The 24,779-nt window shown below is 44.5% G+C and overlaps 1 protein-coding gene and 1 long non-coding RNA gene across 2 annotated transcripts in view; one reads left to right on the top strand and one right to left on the bottom strand.

Moving 5' to 3' along the window:
* Positions 1-24,779, top strand: part of ANO4 (anoctamin 4) — a 282,834-nt gene that overhangs the window by 132,797 nt on the left and 125,258 nt on the right. The window lies entirely within an intron of this gene.
* Positions 13,155-24,779, bottom strand: part of LOC141980528 (uncharacterized) — a 51,269-nt gene continuing 39,644 nt past the window's right edge. The window contains exon 3 of the long non-coding RNA XR_012637573.1: positions 13,155-13,230. This is a non-coding gene — a long non-coding RNA (uncharacterized LOC141980528). The remainder of the gene's footprint in view (positions 13,231-24,779) is intronic.

Raw genomic sequence — 24,779 nt, 5'->3', positions numbered from 1 at the left:
TCAGGGAGTTTAAAACCTTTGGATGACACTGTGTTCAGAAACATCTGGCCTACAAAGGATTATATGTGGAGCACTCCGTCTGAAGAGGAGATAATTTTTCATTGTACATTAATATGTTCTGTCTCAGACTCAGACTTTAAGGCCAGAAGGGACCATCATGATCATCTAGTCTGACCTCCTGCACATCGCAGGCCACAGAACGTCACCCACTTTCTCCTGTAATAGGCCTCTCACCTCTGGCTGTATTATGGAAGTCCTCAAATCATGATTTAAAGACTTCAAGTGATAGAGAATCCACCATTTACTCTAGTTTAAACCAGCAAGTTTCATTGAAAGCATTGATGTGCATTTGAAGAGACTAGAATAGCTAGATAGTATTAAGAAACTGGAAAAACTGTTTAATACCAATGGACTGAAAAAATTTCCACGAATAGTCCATTTTTTTCTGCGGAGAAGTTCAGCATTTTTCTCTTGACATAGTTTTCTGTTACCCACTCTTTGTAAATCAGGGAGTTTAAAACCTTTGGATGACACTGTGTTCAGAAACATCTGGCCTACAAAGGATTATATGTGGAGCACTCCGTCTGAAGAGGAGATAATTTTTCATTGTACATTAATATGTTCTGTCTCAGACTCAGACTTTAAGGCCAGAAGGGACCATCATGATCATCTAGTCTGACCTCCTGCACATCGCAGGCCACAGAACGTCACCCACTTTCTCCTGTAATAGGCCTCTCACCTCTGGCTGTATTATGGAAGTCCTCAAATCATGATTTAAAGACTTCAAGTGATAGAGAATCCACCATTTACTCTAGTTTAAACCAGCAAGTGACCCATGATGCAGAGGAAGGTGAATCCCTGCCCCAGGGTCTCTGCCAATCTGACCTGGGGGAAAATTCCTTCTTGACCCCAAACATGGTGATCAGTTAGACCCTGAGCAGCCAGACATCTGGGAAAGAATTCTCCGTAGTAACTCAGAGCCCTCCCCATCTAGTGTCCCATCTTTGGCAGTTGAGGATTTTTGCTACTGGCAGTCGCAGATGGGCCACATGCCATTGTAGGCAATCTTATCATACCATCCCCTCCATAAAGTTATCAAGCTCAGTCTTGAAACGAGTGAGGTTTTTTGCCCCCACTGCTCCCCTTGAGAGGCTGTTCCAGAACTTCACTCCTCTGATGGTTAGAAACCTTAGTCTATTTTCAAGCCTAAACTTGTTGATGGCCAGTATATAACCATTTTTTCTTATGCCAACATTGGTGCTTAACTTAAAATAATTCCTCTCCATCCCTGAAGTTTATCCCTCTGATGTATTTATGCACAGCAATTATATCTCCCCTCAGCCTTCATTTTGTTAAGCTAAACAAGCCAAGCTCCTTAAGTCTCCTCTTGTAAGGTAGGTTCTCTATTCCTCTGATCATCCTAATAGCCCTTCTCTGCACCTGTTCCAGCTTGAATTAATCTTTCTTAAACATGGGAGACCAAAACTGCATACTGTATTCCAGATGAGGACTCACCAGTGACTTGTACAGTGGTAATAATACTTCCCTATCTGTACTGGAAACACTTCACCTGATGCATCCTAGGATTGCATTAAGCTTTTTCATGGCCACATCACATTGGAGGCTCATAGTCATTCTGCGATCAACCAATACACCCAGGTCTTTCTCCTCCTCTATTGTTTCCAACTGATATGTCCCCAGATTGTAGCAAAAATTCTTCTTGCCTTAAATGCATGACTTTGTACTTTGCACTATTAAATTACTCCCATTTTCAAGGTTATCCAGATCTTCTTGTATGATAGTCTGGTCCTTCCTGGATTAAACTGTAATTATTCCATAAAATATATTTTTTGTAGCTACACTGATTTCATAGCAGAGTATTTGTCCATTGTAGACTCTAGGATAACCTGTTAGATCCAATAGTCTGTAGCTATTTAGAGCACAGTGAGAGCTTTAGATCCTCAAGGATTGCAAGACAGGGCCCTTACAGTACAGTTGTGCTGATTTGGTGGTCAGAGCTCTAAAATTGCCCTGAGTTAGAGGAGAAGCAGGTCTCTCTGAAAATGCTAGCCAAATGCCTACTAGTGTCCCATTGAATTCTCTAGGCTTTAACACTAAGTCACCCTGAAAAATGGCATCTTACTTACCCCTGTTCACCTGCATGTTCAGAAATATTGTAGCAGCCTCATAGAATTTTAGGGTTGGAAGGGACCTCAGGAGGTCATCTAGTCCAACCCCCTCCTCAAAGCAGGACCAATCCCCAACTAAATCATCCCAGCCAGGGCTTTGTGAAGCCTGACCTTAAAAACTTCTAAGGAAGGAGATTCCACCACCTCCCTAGGTAACGCATTCCAGTGTTTCACCACCCTCCTAGTGAAAAAGTTTTTCCTAATATCCAACCTAAACCTCCCCCACTGCAACTTGAGACCATTACTCCTTGTTCTGTCATCAGCTACCACTGATAACAGTCTAGATCCATCCTCTTTGGAACCCCCTTAATAGAGCTGGTCAAATTGCATTGAAGCCAAAATACTTTGACTAAGTTTTCATCGGAAGGGTTTTTGGTTCTTGGGCACACTGGTCAGCAGAGAGCATATGTGCTACATTCACCCTCTGTAACCTGGTGGTTGGAATGTAAGTCCCAGGTTCAAGTTTCTGCTCTGCCTAATTCAGAGTGACCTGCATTGGAAAATTTTACTCGGAATCAGGCAGAGCAGAGGCTTGAAGCTGGTTCTCATACATCCCAGTGCTAACCACCAGACTACAGAGTGTGAGTCTTACCCTCAAAAAGCTCAAGTTTTGATTAGAAAGCTGAGACTCTGACTCAGAACATTTTAATGAAAATAAAACTAAGGGCTTGTTTCGGTTCCAGTGCTGAGCTAAAACAAATGTCAAAAGTTGCCACAAAACAGAATCGTCATCCTCTAAACAGCTCTCCTGATAGGGCCTGCCACTACTCCACCCCATGCACGGGCAGATGATGCAGCAGAGTAAGGTTGCCTTATTTTCTCTTATTCCCCTTCATGGGTGCATAAAGCAAATGATAGTCTCCCCCTTAGAGAGATGTTTACCCACCATATATCTCTTAGTTTTTATTGGGGCTCTTGAGGCTTAGTGTGTGATCAGAGTTCACTACAATAATATTCAGTTTTAGCTTTATTTGTTTCTTGCCCTTTCATGGGTGTAATGCAGAGACGATTTGAGTGAGGTTTAACAAAGCCCGAACTGGGGGAAGCATTCTGTTGAGATAGCCATGAAGAATGAAAGCCTGTGCCAGCTAGTTAGACATGGCTTTCTGTTTAAGCTATTTTCTAAATTGCAAAACCCCGTTCTGCTCATGTAAACCTTTTATATTCAGACATAAAAGCTTTTCAAATAATCCCTCAAATGCCTTGTAGGCAAAACAGTTTAAAGTAACATTCCTTTGGCAGTTTTAGTACTACAGTATTTATTAAGTCTGTTAGACAGCCTTTGTAATTTGTATTAATAGGTTTACATAGAGCTTTCCATTTACAAGGAACAGCACTGACTCCTCTGTGAAATATTCACTGTTAAGCACTAATATAAAAACATTGTACTTATCTTTTGAAGTTACATCTCTCTCCTTTTCTTATCCCTGTTTAAAATTTGAAACTGTCCTCAAAGATGAAGACCTTCAGAGCTAAATAAAGACAGAAGAAGACTAAAATGGAGAGCTGTTAGTTTTGGGGTCTTGATCCTACAATTGTTCAGTCTGCAGAATTCCTGTTGGTTTCAATGAGAATTCTGTACATGGCATGTTGGCTGTTATAGACTTTGGACCTTCGTGTTTTAAAATTTAGCTTGCTGACCTTTGCTTTGAGTTTCATATATGAATGTCACATTTTGAAATACTGCAACTGTGGGATGTTAATTATAGCTCAGTGCCCAGGTATATTTTCATTTGCACAAATATGCCCAAATATACATTTCTGGGAAGTACAGTTATAATTCTTTCCCCTCTAGAACCTTACATATTTTGATGTTGGTTTAATAACAGATGTCTAAAAATGAAAATAAAACATTCAAGTGTTTAGAACATAAACACTTTGACTCTGGCATAAATAGGTTTTACAATGAAGTCGAATCAGTTAGAGAATTAGTTTCTGTCCCAAACGGTTAAAATCCATCAGATTTTAGTGAATTGTTTTCCATATATTTTAGTTTAACATGCTTGGTCTCAGAACTAGAAACTGTTTCTGAAACACACATCAGCAAGTTCCATTGTCTGTTTCCTATTAGCTTGATTTCTACTTGCCCAAGTCAAAGGCATGTTCTCCCCTAATATTAACATTCTTTCTTTTGAGAGGAAAAATTACATAATGACTTTTTATCAATGTCATATGACCTCGTTCATCCAGGTGATTCTTTTAAAAAATGGTCACGGAATTCAGACACTTATAACACTCTTCCTATCCCACTATGTATCTGAAATATACAACACTGTTTTTTTTCTGAATTACCAAAAATAAGAGAAAATAGCATGTTATGTAATTTTTCATTTAAACTGTTCATAAAATAGAAGCTGTTACAGAGATACCCATGGTATGGGCAAAGCTTCTGAGGCATATTTAAGTATGTCACTCTTATTTGTTGCTGTTCTTTATACAGACTTATAAAATGGTTTTGGATGTAAGCTACAATCAGATGGGCTGAAGAGGCTTAGAACCCATTTAATTATTTCTCATAATGCACAGTTGGGATTTACAGCCCTTTCACCGTCCATATCATTAAGCCATTTCCAAACATTTTTAAAAAGAATCAAATAATGTTTTAAAAGTATGGAAAATGCTTAAAATGCATATAATTTTTATAATTTGTAGTTTAATCAAATATATATACATATTGTTGTGCATATCTAGAATGTGCTTTGAAATTCATTTGCATTTCTCTTCTTCCCTTCCCATCATTGTAAGTGAAATGACAATTTTCTGAGTGACTCAGTATCAAAGTTTGCCACTAAATTCTGAAATCTTCCACCCCTGTAGCATTGACACTGTTTGGAATCCTCATCCCTTTAGACATGATAATGGTACTCCAGTGTATTTCCTGTATGATCATTGTGTATATAGGCACCTAACTCCCATTGATTTAAATGAGTTTTAGGCTCCTAAATACCTCTGAGGATCAGAACCACAATGTCTCTTGTCTACTAGGAATCTCTTTATCTACGCTACACAACATGTGAGTCATCCTGGCTGACAAGCCCCTCTGTGAGACAACTGTAATTTTTGTTTGCTATGACATGACCCAGCCAATGTTGTTTTCAATGTGTACGTGTACAATGGTGATTGCTAGGGAACCTGCATATTACTTGATTGCAGTTAGTGTCCTGGGTGATGTGGATCATTTATTCCCTCTTATTTCCCCTTCATTCTTCCACTGTCCATTCAATGCCTACCTCTGCTCTTCCCATAGCTAGACATTAGCAGGCCTCCAAATGATTCTGCTGCTGTCATGTTTGGAAGGATAACTACAAAGAACAAAGGTTAGCAAATATAATGCTGCTTAACAATTGAGCAGACCAAAGCTGGCAGAAGTGGCTCTTTCCTGAAGTCCACTATTCCCATTCACTATGAAAAAGCATGGATTGGGGGAATGATGGGGAGGGAGAGGAGGAAGTAAGAAGTCCTCCTCCCTTCTCCCACTTTTCTTTCTCCCACCTCCTCATAGGGCTTTATCTGTGTCTCCTGCTCTTCTTCCTCTACAATCTCTGTCTGGGTAATCTCATGGCCTCACACAACTTAAGCTATATCTCTATATTGATGACTCACAAATGCTAACTCATGCCTCCCTCCCTCCCTACCTGCCTCCCTCCATCAGAACACGTGTTTCAGTTTGACTTCCTGACATCTCCTCATGGATGCCTTATTTTTCCTCTCAAATTCTTACCTCTAGCCCTATTCTTGATCATTGGGAACAGCGCCGTCATTTTGCTCCAAGTTTGACTCCTTCCCTTCCATTGCCCTTCACATCCAGGCTGTGTCCAATTCCTGTTGCTTCTTCCCCCATAGTATTTCAAGATTAGACCTTCTTTTTCTGTCCAGACTTCTAACAGCTCTTGAGCAGGCCCTTTATTATCTCCCATCTTGTTTACTGAAACCTCTTCTTCTCTAACTCTCTGTGGCTATCACTTGAGGATCTCTCACCCTCAGTGGATAACTGGAGGAAACTTGTAGCATGCAATGTTTGGCTTCCTATAAAACAGTGTAGAAGGATGTCACATTCCAGGATCCAATCCAGACCAGTGGGGGGTTGTCACTTCCTGTCCTGTGACGTGGGGTGCCTCACAATGTTTTGTCATTGTAGCTCCCAACCTGGGCCACTTACAAACAGCCAAACAGCATGAAGATCATATCCTGAATCTTTGTGTATAGCTGCAGCCCTGGTCCCACAACTCTGACCCCAACAGCCTGTCAGCAACACACCAGCCACACTCTGGCTTCCAACAGCCTTGGTTACTACTTGCAGGGTGAACCCAACACTCTCCTGATCCTGAATTTCCCCGAAAATGTGTGTTCTGCAATGTCCTGTCTCTTCCTGGATAGTTCAGATATTATAGATCCATTGCCCCTTAAGGGGTCAATATCCAACAGTTTGTTACTTTAAACGGAGTTACCAAATAGCTCAGTTAAAACACAATACTGGATTAGTTTTGATTAAAAATGCAACAAGTTTATTTAATTATAGAGAGATTTTAAGTGAGCATAAGGTATTAGTCAGAAATGGTTACAAGAGAAATCAAGATACAATGGTTTCTAGTAGCTAAGATTTAACAAACTAGACTTGATTCAAGGTAAAATCCTTACCTCATGTTCCCAGCAACATTTCTGACCAAATTCTCAGGTCAGGATGCCCTTCCCCCCTCCGCCCCCCACCCCAAGTCAAAGGGCTGGTTCCTTTGTTGTCTTAGATGGAAGAGAGAGTGAAAAGCAAAACTTTTCTCAGAAACGTCTCTCTCCTTGTCTCCTGTTGGAGCTGTTCCACATTGTGTAAATAATTAAATATTCCTTGGGACATCAAGAAAGACACTAAGTCTATAGTGTGGTGGTTAGGGTACTCCGTTGGAATGTGAAAAACTCTGATTCAATTCTCCCACCACCCAGGTGAGTGCCCTAACCACTGGGCTGTTGGCAGGAGTGTGTGTGTGTGTCTCTCTCTCCCACAGACACACGCCTGAAATTTTTTAAAATGTCTCAGTTTTGTTCTGATGCAAAAGAAAACAAATGTAACACTGCATTGTTTTGCAAAATGGAATTCTTGTTTTCTGACCAACACTACTACTGACTACTACTACCGCTAAAGACAATTCCCTATTTTTTACATAAGACACCACTTAACAAAACAGGAGAACAGAGTTCACAAATACACACACACACACTTTGTGCGACTATGGCAAGGTAAAATTAGATTGAAACTCTACCACCTGTAGTGCAAGGACTGTGGTTGTGTCCAGCTCTTATGTGAGTTTGTAAGGAACTGGGCAGGCTACTTGTATATTTCTTCCCCCTCTTGCTCAAAGACAGGCACAGTCTGGCCCTAAATATTTACCATCAGATCCTCGGTACATTGTAGGTATTCTTGAGTATTGATAGTTTGTATTTGACTGCAAAGTACAGGTATGTGTTCCCAAAGACAAATTATGTTTCTAAAGGCACTTAATAAATTGCATGGTTTTAAATTGGCTGTGTTTTATATCACCTAAGAATTTTGATTGTATCCTTTTACAAACTCCGTAATATGGGCTGATCATTTTATGTCTGGAAATCATGCCAAATGCAGGTTTAATAATGCATTGTGTCCCTGTTCAGAACATACTCTACCTAATTACATCAACAGATGCAGTTCCCAGGAGCAATGATAACAATTTAATATAAACATCCAAAACCATAAATCTATTACACTAATTATACTACTGGGTACTCAGCCACCTGGTAAATCGGATTGTTCCTTTATGAATTAAATTGATGGTTTCATGAAGAAGAGGCTTTCTTGTCATGCCTTTATACATTTGACTTCAAAAATAGTTATACTTGACACAAAGAATCAGCTTCTACTTTAGCTAGTGATAAGTATTTGTTGATACTAAAATATTCTGCCCTAATACCTACTGATACCTTTTGAAAGTATCATCAAATTACCTGAAAAGGGGAATTACCAGGAAAAGGGATAGTTTGGGGAAAGCTCCCTTCCAAAATACCACTGTGACCTGAATAATTTTTATTTTTATTTTAAAAAGTCTTCATCTCTTGATTGATTTTTTTTTTTTAGACAGCAAAATCAAACTGTGCCTGAGAGGAATGAAAAATATCAATAAGAAACAAAAATCAAACAAACACTTTAGAAAACTAAAGTTCCAGACTACTTCTTCATCTTACCTTGATAGCATCTCCATAAGTCTCATCTGCTTCCTCTGTTCTGTTCTGTTCAGGTTCATATACCCTACTCCCATTAATGTAGCATTTGAGCACCTTCCAGAGTTAGAAAATTAAACAAGGAGACTCATGTCTGTTAGTTGAAGTTTTTTCTGCATCCTGCTTCTCCTTGTCCTGCCCCCCAGGAGTAGGGGGAGAGGTAATTGCACTTGTAGTGTTTTTAGTTTGTTTGGGGTTTTCTCAGTGAGTTGATGATCTGTTTTAATCTTCGGGAAGGCAAATTAGAAGAAGTACTTCGTGGAGCTGGATTAGCACATGGTGAGCTTTGCAGTAGTTCTGAGTTGCTGATGGAAAGAGTTCCCCAGGCTCAGGCCAATCCCCACTAAAACCTGAGAAAAGCTTTACTCTTGGGAAAGACAGTTCCATTTTTCTTGAGGCATGGAACAGCTGAGGATGGTTGAGGGTCCTGAGGATGAGGTGGTCCTTAAGGTGTCCTAGGATCAGACCATTTAGCACTTTGAACATAAGGTTGGGGGCTTTAAACTTACCCCATTGTTCCAGGGTGAGCAATGCAGAGACTGGAGAGCTGGGGCGGAGTACTGTTAGCAGCCTGTTTTGCTGGGGAGGCACACTGCTACATTCTGCACCAGCTGCAGTTTTTCAAAGGCTGAGGGTTTCCTGCCCAAATAACCTGCAGTGCCATAATCCAGACAGGAGATGATGAAGAGATGTGTATATTATCATTGCTAAGTCACCATCAGCCACAGCATTTGCCTTCATGGCCTCATGCGGCAGAGAATTCCACAGGTTGACTCGGCTGTGCATAAATCCTCTCTCTCTTTCTCGATTCCAGTGCAAAGTGACTAGAATCATTATAAAATCTGAATGGTTTGAGTAAGTAATGGTTTGCACTCACCTAGCACTGATGTAAATGACTTCATAAGGTGTGGGGCTATGGAGAATCAGGCCTCCTGTGTCTTGAATTTATCAGTTTTTCTCTTTCTCAACTACCTTAGCTTTCTCTGCTTTTGCTGCTGGCTCTTCTTATTCATCTTAATGATGCTGACTGCTTTCCTCATCTTTCCCGCGTTTAGCATTTTGCAGCATCTTTACTGTTTCTGCTTTCTATGTCTTGGATTTCTTATGTATTAACTAGGGCACTTCTTTGTCAGACCTAAAGAGCTGCTTAAGAGAAACCATTTTCCTAAATACAGTTCAGGGTGATTTTTCCTTTTGCCTTGTTCACATCATATACTGAAGCGCTTCATACACTGAGAAGAGTTTATTACTTTGGACAGTTGCCAACATTTAGAGCACCAGACTTTCTGTTTTCCTGTTAACTTTGCTGCCACTCTGCTTTCATACCATGTATGGTAGTGCTGTTTTTCTCAGCAGTTGCACAGAACTCTTTCCTCATTAGTGCTTTGATAGTTTTGTGGTCATCTGTGCCTCCCAAACTCCTAGGTTAAATGCTGTTTGAAACGCTGAATAAATGTTGAGACATCTTTTATCTTGTCCCTATTTCCTCTGAGAACACTGTTTTAACAAGTCAGTGGAATATGGCCATTCTAGAGCCCCAAGGGTTTTAATACTCCCTCCCTTAAGTAACTATTCATGAATTTTTAAAACAAAATATGGGAACCAAAATAACTGATTCCAGTAGGCCAGTAAAAAAATCTGGATTCCGTTAACTATGGCAGTGGATATAGAACTGCTCTACACAATGTGACTGTGACGGGTTGGATCACAGAAACCCCCTTGGGAGTTGCCACCTGATCTGCCAAGACTACTTCTGCCCCTGATTTCCTGCCGTAGCAGCTTAGGATTTCAGTGCCCTGCCCGGTTTGAGCCAGACCCGCTAGTCTGCTGCAAACCCAGACCCAGGTCTGAACCACGTCCCCTAACAGCTGCAGGCTTAACTGAAAGCAATTTAAGACGTGTTCCTGCCTTTTACACTCAGATGCCCAACTCCCAATGGGGTCCAAACCCTAAATAAATCCGTTTTACCCTGAATAAGGCTTATACGGGGTAAACTCATAAATTGTTCACCCTCTTTAACACTGATAGAGGGGTATGCACAGCTGCTTGCCTCCCCCCCCCCCAAGTATTAATACATACTCTGGGTTAATTAATAAGTAAAAAGTGATTTTATTAAATACAGAAAGTAGGATTTAAGTGGTTCCAGGTAGTAACAGACAGAACAAAGTGAATTACCATGCAAAATAAAATAAAACATGCAAATCTATGTCTCGTCAAACTGAATACAGATAAAAACCTCACCAGTTCCAGTAAGCTCTCTTTTACAGACTAGCCTCCTTCTATTCTGGGTCCAGCAAGCACTCACACCCCCTGTAGTTACTGTCCTTTGTTCCAGTTTCTTTCAGGTATCCTTGGGGGTGGAGAGGCTATCTCCTTAGCCAGCTGAAGACAAGATGGAGGGGTCTCCCACAGGCTTAAAAAGACTTTCTCTTGTGGGTGGAGACCCCCTCCTCTCTCCTATGCAAAGTCCAGCTCCAGGATGGAGTTTTGGAGTCACCTGGTCAAGTCACATGTCCATGCATGACTCACAGTTTTTACAGGCAGAAGCCATTGCCCACATGGCATCTTGAATGTCTCCAGGAAGACTTCTTATGTGGATTGGAGCATTCCAAGATGCATTGTTCTGTAAGTGCTTCTTAATTGGGCACTTAACTTTGCGAATACCTTTCTCCGGGAACTGACCAAATGCTTTACTACAAGGTTATTTAGAAATCAAGCCAGTACATGGCCAATATTCATAATTTTGAATACAAAAATGATACGTGCATACAAATAGGATTAATAGATTCAGTAGATCAAAACCTTTACATAGATATGTTACATGGCATATGTAACATAGAACATATTCCAGTTATGTCATTTATAGTCATAAGCCTCTTTCCATAAAGCCTTATGGAGGGCACCGTCACAGTGACATTGTGGTTCCTCCATTTCAAAGGGATGGGCTTGCTTACTTCTAAAAATTCTAAACCTAATTTGAAAATTATAGTAATCCAAAACTGTTCCTCCAGGGTTGTAAATGGAAAAGGTTTTTGATGCTGGAGGTGTTCCCACTCCACGTTCAGTCATGCCTTAGTGGATGTGGTGCAGTAGTGAGCTCAAAAAGTAGTATGTGTGATTAGTAGTGTTAAATGATGGTGTAGGGGAACATCTAGAGAGAGAATAGTGCAACATGGTGCAGAGTGAGTGAGAGAGACTGCGTATGATGCTGAGTGCTGAAGTGAAAGAGTCCTTGTTCTTAGCTTTTACTTTAAACTATTTCACAACTGATGACCACTATCTTCCACCTTCTCTTTTCTCTCTAAGGCAATGTGATAACTGTAGTCAGTAAGACAATATGGTCCCACTGGTAAATATTGTATTAAGAAATCACACATACTATCTGTGGTTAAGATTTCAATGGTCCAGTTACTCAATATTCATTTCTTTTCAAAACCTAATAGAATGAATATACATTTATATGTTACTGTGCAATTTTTTTAAACCCATTTCTTCCCTAACTGGCACACATTTCTATCCTGATATTTGAAAAGAGATCATCCACAATCGTACATATTCTTTTTCAATTGAAGTCAACCTTGTGACACTACAGTATTGAATGATGTAAAATATGGTGTCTATGCATTACATTTCTTGAATATGTTGGGTGTGATTTTATATTAAAAAGATATGGTGAAATCTTCATCTTATAAATAATTGTATTTCCAGAAATGATGGTTTGTTAAGAAAATGTTCAGTGTTTTGGATATCTTTCTTTTGTCTCATGCTATAATGTTGATGAAACTTTACCCCATACTTTACCACACCTACTGGAGAAATGATTCAATGTTTGGTGTTTTTTACAGGTGGATATTTCTTTTTGAAGTTGTATTTTCATAAATTCATCAGGGAACTTTATGTGTGTGTGTGTGTGTGTGTATGTATAAATGTACACATATATAATATAATAGACAAGCCCAGGGTTAAATTCACCTCTTTACAACATACGTAATCAGATCAGAACTGACATTGCCTCATGCTATGGTGGTGTTGGACCTCTAACCAAAAAAGATACAATTAGGACTAACTTCTTTCCCAATAGTCTCTCCCCGCAAACCCCAGGGTTCATAAATCTGTACATGCAAGCTCAGAACTGGGATAGCAGACAAAATCTATAATTTATTTATTTTGACCATTAAAATAGTTTTATATCTCCTAACTTTTTTGTCATATGTAAAATGTTTTGTATCAGACATACTTTATCGGTAGGTACATTGTAAAAAGGCAATAACTGGCTAGTGGTGGAGAAAGTGGTTAGATTATTTTTAGCCTTTTCAGCATAACATGCGAAGGGCAGATGTTGCGTTATGGCAAGGAATTAGACAAACCGTAAGGAAAATCATGAGTTGTCCTTATCATATATTGACCTTGCTTAATGTAAAGCACATCGTTCAAAGCAATGAGAATTGTGTGGTTCTCCATAAGGTCCATTTTTTCATTTGTACTCAGGGATATGATTAAGTATTTCAGCTTTCTGCTTTCTCTCCAGTTATAATCAGTCCATTTAAGAAACCTCAAGAGCTTCTATAGAATCATCAGTATTGTCTTTTGCAGACTCTTCCAGTTCTACTAAAACATTTTTCCATCTTCAGGTAATCTAAGTAGCTACATAAACCAGGATAATCCACTCGTAGTCTGGCTGGATAAAGAGGGTTGAAGAAATGCCTAGCTCATCAAGTTGTGTTGGGGGGGTTGGTTTGTTTGTTTGTTTGTTTGTTTCTTGCCCACTGAACTGTAACTCTTCCTCCTCTTGGTCAGCCTAAAAGTATAACAAAGATTAATCCACTACATTGTCTATTAAGTTTGATTTCCCTTGGTCCCTTGTTGCATCCTATACTTAGTTTATCATAGAAAGCTTTACACAATCTAGCACAGTTTTAGGATTTGGGGGAGAGTGACATATCAGGGTTCAATCCAGATGAGTGAGGGGCTCTGTCACCCCTGCCCTGTAACCTGGAGTGCCCTGCAATGTCTTACTGCTGTAGCCTTCAATCTGGACTGCTCATAAACAGCCACCCGCATGCAGATCATTCCCAGATATTTGTGTAACTGCAGCCTGCCAGTCACACCCTTGGCTCTCCACCAACCTTGGTTATACTGCAGGGTGATCCCAACATATCCTCCGTTCCAGACTTTCCCCCAGAAATGTATGTTTTTTACTACCCAGCCCTCTTCTGGACAGTCCAAATATATTAAGTCTCTTATTCCTTTAAGGGGATAATATACACTAACTTGTTTTCTCAAATGGGGTTACTCAGACACTTCAATTTAAATACACTGGATTAGATAAAACAATCTTATTAGCTACAAAGAGAGAGATTTTAAGTGAGTACAAATAATGAGGCATAAAAGTCAGAAATGGTTACAAGAAAAATAAAGATAAAATACTTTCTAGGTGCTAACTTAACAAACTATATTCGATTCAAGCAAAATTTCCTTATCACATGCTTCCAGCAAAATTACTGACCAACCTCTTCAGGTTAGGACCTCTCCCCCAGAGTCAACGGCTGTTTCCTGTGTCTTCTCAGGTTAAGAGAATGTGATGGGCAGGGGGAGAGAGAGGGGTGTGGTATCTTGGGGTGTTTGCCCCTCCTTTTATAGTTTTTAGTCCCTCTTTGAAAAATATTTCCATCTGAGAACCAGGAGACAAAAAGTGTATGTGGACAGATGTTTCCTGCTGGGTTTTTTTTTCCACCTGTTTGAGCTTCTTTTGTTTTCCCTTCCTGCTTGATGACTCTGTTTACTGCTTAAGTGCAAATTAAGGCAAGCACACATTCCTTTGTTTAGGACAGGTTTAGAACATGTATTAATAACATCCTACAGGGGGATCTAATAACTTCACATACAGTGTTGCCACACATATTTTATCAGGACATTACTGATCAGCAAGTTATGAGTTTTCAGATGATACCTCACAAGGGATACTTTGAACAAAGATTATTATTATTCTTATTATTTATTATTATAGCATGTAAAATATGAACGCAAGGGTGTATTCTGTCATAGGGAGGAATTTTTTTTAAGGAGGGACCTTCTCAATAGAATTAAATTGAATTTTTTTTAGACAGTTATAGTCAAATATCATCCAGATGAGTCAAGCCTATTCCTACCATTTCATTTTGCTTTAGAATAATTTCACTGATATCCTGAGTGGTCACAGAAACTCTGCCATTTACTCTGCAGATTTCTGAGAGTCCCTCTCCTGATTTGTATCTATCAAGTTTACAGATTCCTGCAGTGTATTGAAACATTTGTGCACCATTAGTAGTCTGTATGTCATAGCTGCTTGTAAATCTACTATGGTAGTCTTTTTAAATGAGTATGTTCTGCTGTTGACATAGGGTGGAATTCACAGAGGTACTTAGGTGCCTAACTCCCGGGATCTAGGTGCCTAAAAACCTTTGTGAATCCCAGCCATAGTGGAGAAGAGGAGAGGGAAGATGGCTAGCTACCAACTGAAGAAGACTGAAAGGGTCTTTGGATAGATTTGGAACATAGCAAATTAAACAATTTAAAATTAAGTGTCAAAAGACAGCTCCTCAAAATATCACCATGTCCAGCAATCCCAGGGGCAGCACAGCTGCTAAAAGTCAGATAAACAAAGTCCTGAGTCAAAAGAAAAGTGGGACAGGAACAGACACGTGGGTCAACCCATCCTTACAGAGTTTTTGTACAAACACAGTACAGACAGGCATTCTCCAAAGCCATCTTTCCTCCCATCTAGAGATAGCTCAACCTCTTGTGTTTTCTTTGGTAGTTTTACTCTTCTCTGCATCATGCAACAAAGAAGGGCAGAGAAGAGTCTAAGGCCCCAATCCTGCAAGCTGTTTTGTGTTGCGTAGACCCTGGCTTTCGCTCATGCACAGCCCTGTTGACTTTAATGGGGTTCTCCCTATGCAAAGCAGCCTGGACAGTCGAGGTTTAAGTGACTAACTTCAGCTGTCTATTGTTTAATGTTTAAGGTAGTACAATAGATCCTTTTCTGTCATAAAATAAAGCTATAATAATTCTGTCTGAAATCTTTGTGTGTATTTGTTTTTGTTAAATTTGTAAGAATAATTGTTGGAGAGAAAATAAATGACCTTTTTCAATGTCAAAGCAATGTTTCTTTAATAGCATCTACAATGCCTCTAAAAGCAACTATGAATATTTAATAGGCAATTCACTAGGTGTATTTCCTTCAAAAACTGACTAATGTGAAATATGTCTGAAACGGTGAAGAGTTGTTTTCATTCTCTACATTTGGTACATATCACAGAGAAAGTCCTCTGATAAAATCTGCTACATCTGTAGAAATTAATGTTCCCTGTCTGTGGTGCTAAAAGTAATATAGGGCACTTGAGACATTTAGCCCTTAGCAGTATCAAACACAAGGTTTGGATGCTTACAGCTCCCACTGTACAAAATGAAAAGTTAGTGTTTTAATATATCATTGTTTCCTCATCTGAAAAGGTTTAGTTTGATATCAGTGTGCCCCAGGGACCTCTTGATGCCAACTGGCAGAGGGCATAAGGTGTGCGAAAGGGTTACAGGAGTCCCCTGGGTCTGGTATTTACATTTTAGTTCACCAGACTGCCATGTGAAGTCTCTAATAAAAGCCAGTGTCACACTGGTCATCAATATCATTGTGAAATGTATGTATGAATATTGTATAGGGAGTTATGTATATACACTGAAAATGTGTTCTTATGGTTTGTGTCTAGGGACTGCTCACTAACAAAGGTGAAAAACAGGTTCTGTTTCTGATAAGGAATGTTTACCTGTCTGTTTACATGCAAATTAAATATTGTATTGTTCACAATGGGCTTCCACTCACAAGTCTGAGCCAAATCCTAATGAAGGATTGTGGACACTTCAAAGATAAGAAATTAACAGGAAGAGGTAAACAGCAGGAGTTATTCTGTGCAGGGTAATACAATGAACGTTTGAAACTATATATCTGAGGCACAGATGAACCCCTAGAGATTCCTTCAGTCTCTGATGGGATTGGTCCTATGAGAAGAGAGTGGTTGAAAACACTGGCGAAAGAACTTGGGATAAGCTATCTTGTAGGAGATAGGGGAATGCCTTGTTAGTTAAATGTACTCTTTAGAATGTGTTATGATTTTGTTTTATATGTAACCATTTGTTTCCAATATTCTTACTCACTCTAACTTGAATCTTTGTTCTTTGATAAACTCATTCTTGTTTTCACTATAAATATATCTAACTGCTGAGTGTTATGCAGAATTGTGTTTTAAGGTAAAACTAGTAAGCAGTGGTGTACTGTCCCTTTGGGAACAGCAGGCCTCGTAATTCTGTGAGCGTTCAGTGGATAAGGGGCTGGACACTACAGTGAGTGCAGGGAGCCCACCGTTAACCTGTACAGAGAGGGCAAGGCCTGCAGACACCTAAAAGGCAGTGCTTGGGTTGCCAAAGGCTGGTGGAGTCAGGGAGTTGACCCACAGCAGGGACAGACAAGACTTCTTCACGCTACAGGCAGGTGGTGGTGCGGCACAACCCTGGTTACCCCTGGGAAGCATCCCAATCAAATAAATGTGTTTGCAGGTGTATAAAAAGCCATCTTCTTGTTCATGTCCATTTGGATTTTAGGCACATGCCTTTGTAGACCTTCACATAGTTAATATTTCAAATTCCTATAGTGCCTTTCAGTTCAGAAGAAACCCTAACTCTGTTACCCGAATGTAAATCCATTGAAATCAAGGAAAAATAGATATTTTAATTGTTGCAGGTTTCTGTCCCAGATGCCTCAAATCCATATTCATTCAATGCTGGCTGTTATGGTGTCCCTTGAAACCTCTGAAAGTTAGACCATAGCCATGCAAAACTCTCCCATAGGACTATTTATGCCTCATCTGCCTCCATTCTCTAGGAAGCATTATCCCAGTCGGGGGTATTGTTTCAGCTTCACTGATAATAATTCTGTATTGTCTCACGGTAGTGTCTACTTTTTTCATGGCAAGTGCATCTGAAGTGACAGTAATCAGATTTAAAAGGCTCTTTTGTTGTTCCTTGAGTCTAAGGAACGTGCAGCCCCTTGTTTCATACGACAAATTGTATTGCTGTACAGTAGACTCAGATATGGAGATGTTACTCACACTTCGGGCAAACGGCCTGGCCTAACGTTTTGCTCAAATCAGCCCCCTCAAGCTTTGTCTACACTAGGGCAAGTGTTCAAACATCTGTCCCTGTTGCTAACAACATAGTCAGTTCCACTGGTGTTAGCAATGTTGGGAGTTTGTCAGCTGTTGGTGGTAGTTAAGCATTGTGTCATTTAGATCTGCACTGAGCAGGATTAGATGACACGTTGCTTATATACTGGCAAAAGCCAGCAGCCTGTCTATGCAATCGTTTCCAGTGTTGCTAACATCACTGGAGCTGAACTGGTGGAAAAGTTGTACAACGATAAAGTTTAACTTTGTGTCCCAGTTTCATAACAGGATTTCACACACTCAGTAAATTATTTTACAATGTCGTGCTGTGGCTGAGTTTCTTCATTTCAGAGTTACTCTATTAATAACTACCTGTTTCTTTTGTTGGACAATTTTTAAAAATCATCCTATTTGTATCCTTGTCTGGATAATAGACTACTTCATTTTGTCTACAGTTTTTCTACAAGTCAAAGGCTTTACTAAAACTGTGTGCACTCTATTCCCCTGGCTCTCCGAACCTGTAATATTATTGAAAATATTTATCATTATCTAGGTCTTAAAGAAGACAGTGTCCATTATTTCTTAAATTTCTTTAATCTATCTGCCTATCATATTAATATAATATTATGCCTGGAACTAAGGCATATTGACAGGACAGTAATTATCTAGATTGTTGTGTATGCACATTTTGAGATTTTGGCACTAGCTTATCCTTCCTCCAATTTTAGGACATTGCCTCTGGATTTTACTGCAGGTTTGCAGAACAGTTTTGTTAAATTGATACAATATGAGTGCTTGGTTTCTTTGTTTTTTTCGGTAGTTCACTCGACAATGCTTATTAATGATTCTGCACTGTTGATGTAACAACGTAACTCTTGGAAGCCATGGATTTTGTACTTCCTGTACTACTTAATTCTAAGAAGCTATATTGAGTCTGATTGTACAGACGGAAGATCATTAATGCAAACAGACCAACTTTGAGAGAGAGGAGAAAATACAATCGCCTTTCTCTTCTACTTATTGCGTAATGGTCTCAGCAGGAGCAATTCTGTCTTTCTGTCATTATCTACGCCTACGGTGCCTATCACTGTGATAACTCAGCACCATTCATATCAGTTTATTTAGACCTGGTTTACACATAAAGTTTAACAGTTGTGGGAGTGACTTTTTTTTTTTTTTAACCAGTGCTGTTAAAAGCTCTGATGTGGAAGCAGTTATAACCCATAGAACTGTGCTTCTATCAGTATATGTTATGCAGTTCGGGGGAAACAGGATAAGCTATAATGGTGTAAGCGCTTTTATCCCATATAGCAGTGTTTATATTAGAGGGTATAGCCTGTTCAACTCTTCCCGTTGTGACAGGGTCAGGCCAGATGGCTACAGGAGAGTGATCCTATTGGGATCCAGGAAGTGGGCGGGCCCGCCCCCGCCTACTGCTAAAGGATCCTCCCCCCGCCCCCCCAGCCTAAGAGGGGGATCCACAGGACCTGGACACCAAATAAATACTGGGGACAACTAATGAAATAACAGGGACAGGAATGTGGTCAAAGGGTCAAACAAAGGGAACCGGACGGGGATACTGAGCAGAGAACCCTAGACAGGGCCCACTGCTCGTCAAAGGCATCAAGGGAGTCAGTAGACACCGCCCAGAGGAACTCTGCCCGGATACGTGAACGGATGGAGGATCGGAAATAGGCCCCACAGTCACAGGAGACTCCATTGGCCAACCTCCTCACTCTGGTTTTATAGATGGCCATTTTAGCTAGGGCCAGGAGGAGGTTGACCAGGAGATCATGTGACTTTGTGGGGCCGCGGATAGGGAGTACATAAATAAGAAGGTGAGGAGAAAAGTGCAACCAAAAACGTAATAAAATATTGGTGAGGAGCCGGAATAGGGGCTGCAGCCTGGCACACTCCAGATATATGTGTGCCAGGGTTTCCCTCACGCCGCAAAAGGGGCAGGTGTCTGGGATAGGGGTGAACTGCGCCAAGTATGCGCCCGTGCTCACGGCTCCGTGAAGGAGCCGCCAACTGATATCCCCAGCGGGCCTCGGGACCAAGGTGGAATATAGGCTGGCCCACCGGGGCTCCTCACCCTGCAAAGGTGGCAGGAGGGCCCACCATTTTGTATCGGGGCAGGACACGAGGGTGAGGGCGTGAAGGGTGTGGAGCACAAGCGTGTATAGATGTTTCCTTGGCCCAGTCTGGAAGCAGACCAGCTGCAGCTCGTGCAGCTGGCTCACGGTGAAGGGGCGGGAGGGTTGGTTGGGTCCAGGGGGTAGGAGCCCAATGAAAAGGTCTGGCGGGCCTGGGGTGGATGGGGCGCGCCCTCGTGCAGGACCCAGTCGAGGTAAACCTGAGCAGTGGGCGGCAAAGCGGCCCTCACCTCCTCAAGTATGCGCCGGGAAGTACAAGGTCTGGAGAGCCCCATGCGCTGAGCGAGCATCAGAGGATTCAGCCAGTCTCCCCGGTCGTAATCCAGGAGGTCTCCGACTCTTGTGACTTCTGCCAGGACCAACCTCTGGTGCACCGAGGGGGACTCCGCCACCTGCATGCGAAGCTGGGGGTTGTGTAGCAGGGGCTCCGCGAGGAGATCTGCCCCCTCAGTGGCTGCCATGGACCTGGTCATTGAAAGCAGTTTCCAGGTCCGGAGGAGGTCCTGGTAGAAGACCGGCAGCCCAGAGAGGTCTCGCAGAAGACTTCTCGGATGGAGATAAAGAAGCTGCCGGTCGTATCTGAGTCCTCGGAAGCGGTGCAGGAAGGCGTGCACCAGTATGCTCCACGCTGGACTACCTGCACTATAAAGGAGCCTCTGCAGGGTCTGGAGGCAGAAGACATGGACCTGAGTGTGCAGACACTTCAGACCCTGCCCTCCCTCCTCCAGGGGTAGATGGAGAACCCTTGCAGGGACCCACTGCAGTCCTGACCAAAAGAACTCCAGAATCGATGTCCGGAGGTTGGCCAGGAAACCCGGGGCCGGGACCAGGGTGTTGAGCCGGTACCAGAGCATGGACAGGACTAGTTGATTAAGCACCAGCGCTCTCCCTCGAAGGGAGAGGTACCGGAGTAGTCCTGTCCATTTCTGGAGCTGTTCTATCACCCTGCCCTCTAAATTGTGCCAGTTCTCCGGCGGAGAGGGATGCGTGGCAGAAAGGTAAACGCCGAGATAGAGCAGTGGACCCGCTCTCCACCGGATGGCCTGAAGCGTGGGTGGGAGGGAGCTCGCCTGCCAGCCGTCCCTGACCACCAGGCCAGAGCTCTTGACCCAGTTGACCTGGGTGGAGGAGGCTGCTGAATAGATGGCCTGGCAAGCCTCCACCTGCGCCAAGTCATCCGGGTCCTGGACCACGAGGAGCACGTCGTCGGCGTATGCTGACAGGACCAGGCACAGCTCCGACTCCCACAGCACCAACCCTGTCAACGTCCTGCGGAGGAGACAGAGGAAGGGCTCAATCACCAGAGCGTACAGCTGGCCCAAGAGGGGGCACCCCTGCTGTACTCCTCACCCGAAGCTGATCAGTTCGGTCAGGGTCCAGTTGAGCCTGACCAGACACTCTGCGGAGGTGTACGGCACCCGGAGAAAACCCACAAACTGGGGTCCGAAGCCAAACGCCTGCAGAGTGCTCAGGAGATACCCGTGGTCCACCCTGTCGAACGCCTTCTCCTGATCCAAGGACAGGAGGGCGAATGACAGACCATCCCTACACCTGAGTTCCAAAAGGTCCCGGACCAGATATACGTTGTCAAAGATGCTGCGGCCTGGGACAGTGTAGGTCTGGTCTGGGTGGACCATGTCCGCCAGCATGGACTCTAGCCGCAGCGAGATGGCTTTTGCCACGACTTTGTAGTCCGTGCTGAGGAGCGAGACGGGACGCCAATTTAGTAAATCGTGGAGGTCCCCCTTCTTCAGCAATACGGCGAGCACAGCTCACCTGCACAAAAGAGGGAGGACCCCGCTCTGCAAAGACTCAGCCCAGACAGTGACTAGGTCTGGGCTGAGGACGCCCCAGAACACGCGGTAGAACTCCACGGTCAGCCCGTCCATGCCCGGAGATTTATTGGTGGGCATGCAGCGGAGGGCTTCTGAGAACTCAGCCAGAGTGAGAGGCAGCTCTAGCCGGTCTTGGTTGCCCACGCTGACCGTAGGGAGCTCCTCCCAGAGCACTCTGCAAGTGTTAGGATTGGTCGGATCCAGGGAGAAAAGGCTTGTGTAGAAGGCTCTTGCCCTTCTGCACATCTCCACTGGGTCCGTGAGGGGGGTGCCATCTTCTGCCAAAAGATGGGTGACGAGTTTCTTGGTCCCCCTCCTTTTCTCCAGGGCATAGAAGAAGCGGGAGCTGCGATCCATCTCCTGAAGGAGACGGATGCAGGTTTGAACAAAGGCGCCCTGGGCCTGATGATCCTCGAGGGCCCGGAGCTCCTCCCACTTCTCCCGGCATGCTTCTCAGAGGGGCGGATCCTCAGGGCTGGCAGCCAGATGACTCTCCAGCTCTAAGACCTCCCGGTCCAACTGCTCTATCGCCACATCCCTCCGTCGGCTGGCGCCCCGGGTGTAGTCACAGCAGAAGAGCCGGGCGCACACCTTCCCCAAGTCCCACCACCGCTGCGCTGAGGGAAAGGTACACCGCTGCCCTTGCCAGGCCAGCAAGAACTCCTGGAAGGATGCCACGAAGCCCACATCCTCCAACAAGCTGTTGTTGAAATGCCAATAGGCCAGCCCTGGCCTCTCCGCGCAGAGGGAGGCCGTCACTGTGGCTAAATGATGGTCAGAAAATGGGGCCAGCCGGATGCTGGAGGAGTGGGCTCGTGAAAGGTGGAAGTGTGATAAATAAATGTGGTCCAACTGGGAGTGGCGCAACCGATGGGCCTCCACCCGGACAAAGATGAAAATGGAAATGTCATCCGGGTGGTGGTCGTGCCAGACGTCCACCAGGGAGTGATGTTCCACTATCTCCCCGAGGACGTCTGCGGTGGCCGGGCATTGCTCAGTCCCCGAGCGGTCCCACTCCTTGAGAGTGGTGTTGAAATCCCCGCCCAGGACCAGGCACTTGTGAGGATCCAAGGTGCCGAGGAAGGCAGAAGCCTGCTGATAGAATCACAACTGCTCCAGGCCCGATGTCGGGGCATAGACGTTAATGAGATTGACCACGAGCCCCTCCATACAGACCCGGAGGTGCAGCAGGCACAACCTCGGCGACCCCCAGCACCTCGGGCTGTAGGTCGGGGGAGAACAGGGTTGCCACTCCAGCCGTACGAACTGTGAGATGGCTAAAGTAGACCCTGTCCCCCCATTCTAGCGACCAGCTCTCTTCGGCGGCCGAATCCGTATGAGTCTCCTGCAGGAAAACCACAGAGTACCTCCCCCTCCCGAAGGAAGGAGAACACCTGGCACCTGCGGCGACCCATCCTATAGCCCCGGGTGTTCAATGTTGCAATGATGAGCGGTGCCATGAGGAGGGCTGGGGGGGGATCCTCGCCGGCAGGGACGCTCGCGGCCCCCATTGGGCCATGCAGGAAACCGTGACCTACCCCGTAGTTGAGTAACAAGTCACGGAAGCCGTGGGCCCGCTGGTAGGCTTCAGCAGCCTGCTTCCCGGTCCTTTTCCCCTCCCCCATAAGGGCCCTTGCAGCCTGGAGGATCTGATGAAAGTCCCCACATCGCTGGAGAGCAAGCTGTACCTTGTTGCGGAAGCCATGGACGTCTTCTAAAAACTCCCGCAGCTCCCGTTGCAGTGCATGGGGGGGTGGGATTACTGTCTCCTGGTCATCCCCTGATGGAGCCCCTGGCACAGCCCCATGGCCCACCGAGATGGGCAGGCAAGTTGTGGGAGCCCGATGGACTGGAGCCATGCGGCCCACCTCAAACCCTGGGGTAATAGGGGGCGGCGGAGGGAAGATAGCAGCCCCTAGTGGGTCGGGACAGGGAAACACAAAGGCTGCTCCCTGGGGGTCATTTGCTGGAAAAGGGAAGGAGACAGCCCCAGGGGCGGTAATAACATCGCACGAGGTGGAGGGGATAGGGACAGGGTCGGCATCGGGGCAGAGCCAGGGGCAGAGGTGAGAGTCTGGGCTCCAGAAGCCAAGCAGCTGGGTGGTGGCACCTCCCGGTCAGGCTCAAGGGTTCGGGGGGTGGGGAGGGGGCTTTCAGCAATGCCGGCTGCAGGCTCTATGGTGGGTTTGGCAGCCACAGCATCAGGAGGTGGACTATCTTCTGTAGGGCCCCCACCCGGGAAGGAGGTCGATTGCGCCACACCAACGAGGGGTGCCCCTGGTGGCTCGGGTCCCGGCCGTGTGGCACTGGCCATCGCCTCAACAGGCCCCACCTGTCTCGGCCCCCGCCATCGTGAGCGGGGAGGGAAGGGGAGACACCAGAAGGAGAAGGGGAAAGGGGAAGCAGGTCAACCACTCCTCCCCGCTAGGCTGCAGGCAGGGGAGGAGGGCGCCAAAGGGGGTGGCCTGGATGGGGGGGCAATCAGGGGTTAGGGATCAATGACCAACACTGGGTGGGATTCCGGCTCCTCTAGCTGCACTAGGGGAGGAGGGGATACAACAGCATTGGGGGTGCAGTGAAGAGGGTTTAAACTAAAATGGGAGTGGCACAAGCGCATGGGAGGGGGCATGGGCGCACGGAGCGAGGGGCTAAGTGGGCTGGAGGTAGGACCGGGAAACCAAGGGGCTAGCTTCAAAGGCTGGGGCGGGGCAAACAAACAAATGCTGCAGAGGGATGCGGGCAGGGCAAGCAAACAAACTGAAGCTAGTAAGGGGGGCTGGGGCAAAAAGGGGGGGCAAAAGGCTGCAAGGGGCAAATGGGGCAGGTAGCAAAGGGCAAAGCTGTGAGGTGGGCAGTCCGGGGGGGGGGGGGGGCATGTGCGCCTACGTGCGCTTGCACAAAGTCAGTTTGGGCTGGCTTCTGCTTCTGGCCCAAATGGTGGAAATAGGGCGTGGCAAGCCAAGCAAGCAGCTGAGTCCAGAGGCAGGAGCTGAGGCAGATGGTAAACAGCCAGTGGGGGTGATGGAGGGGGCAGTGATGGTTGTGGGGGACAGATGGATTGGGGGGGCAGCTCCACGCCACACCCCCTGTGTCCCCACAAACACAGTCAAGACTCCCACCACAAGAGCACAGTTTGAAAGATACTCAGTTCAAAAGGCCCCCTCC

This window comes from Natator depressus, chromosome 1, assembly GCF_965152275.1.
Source record: "Natator depressus isolate rNatDep1 chromosome 1, rNatDep2.hap1, whole genome shotgun sequence".
Taxonomy (NCBI): Eukaryota; Metazoa; Chordata; order Testudines; family Cheloniidae; genus Natator; species Natator depressus.
Note: the sequence above shows the minus strand (reverse complement) of the source record. Positions and strands in the feature narration are given on the sequence as shown.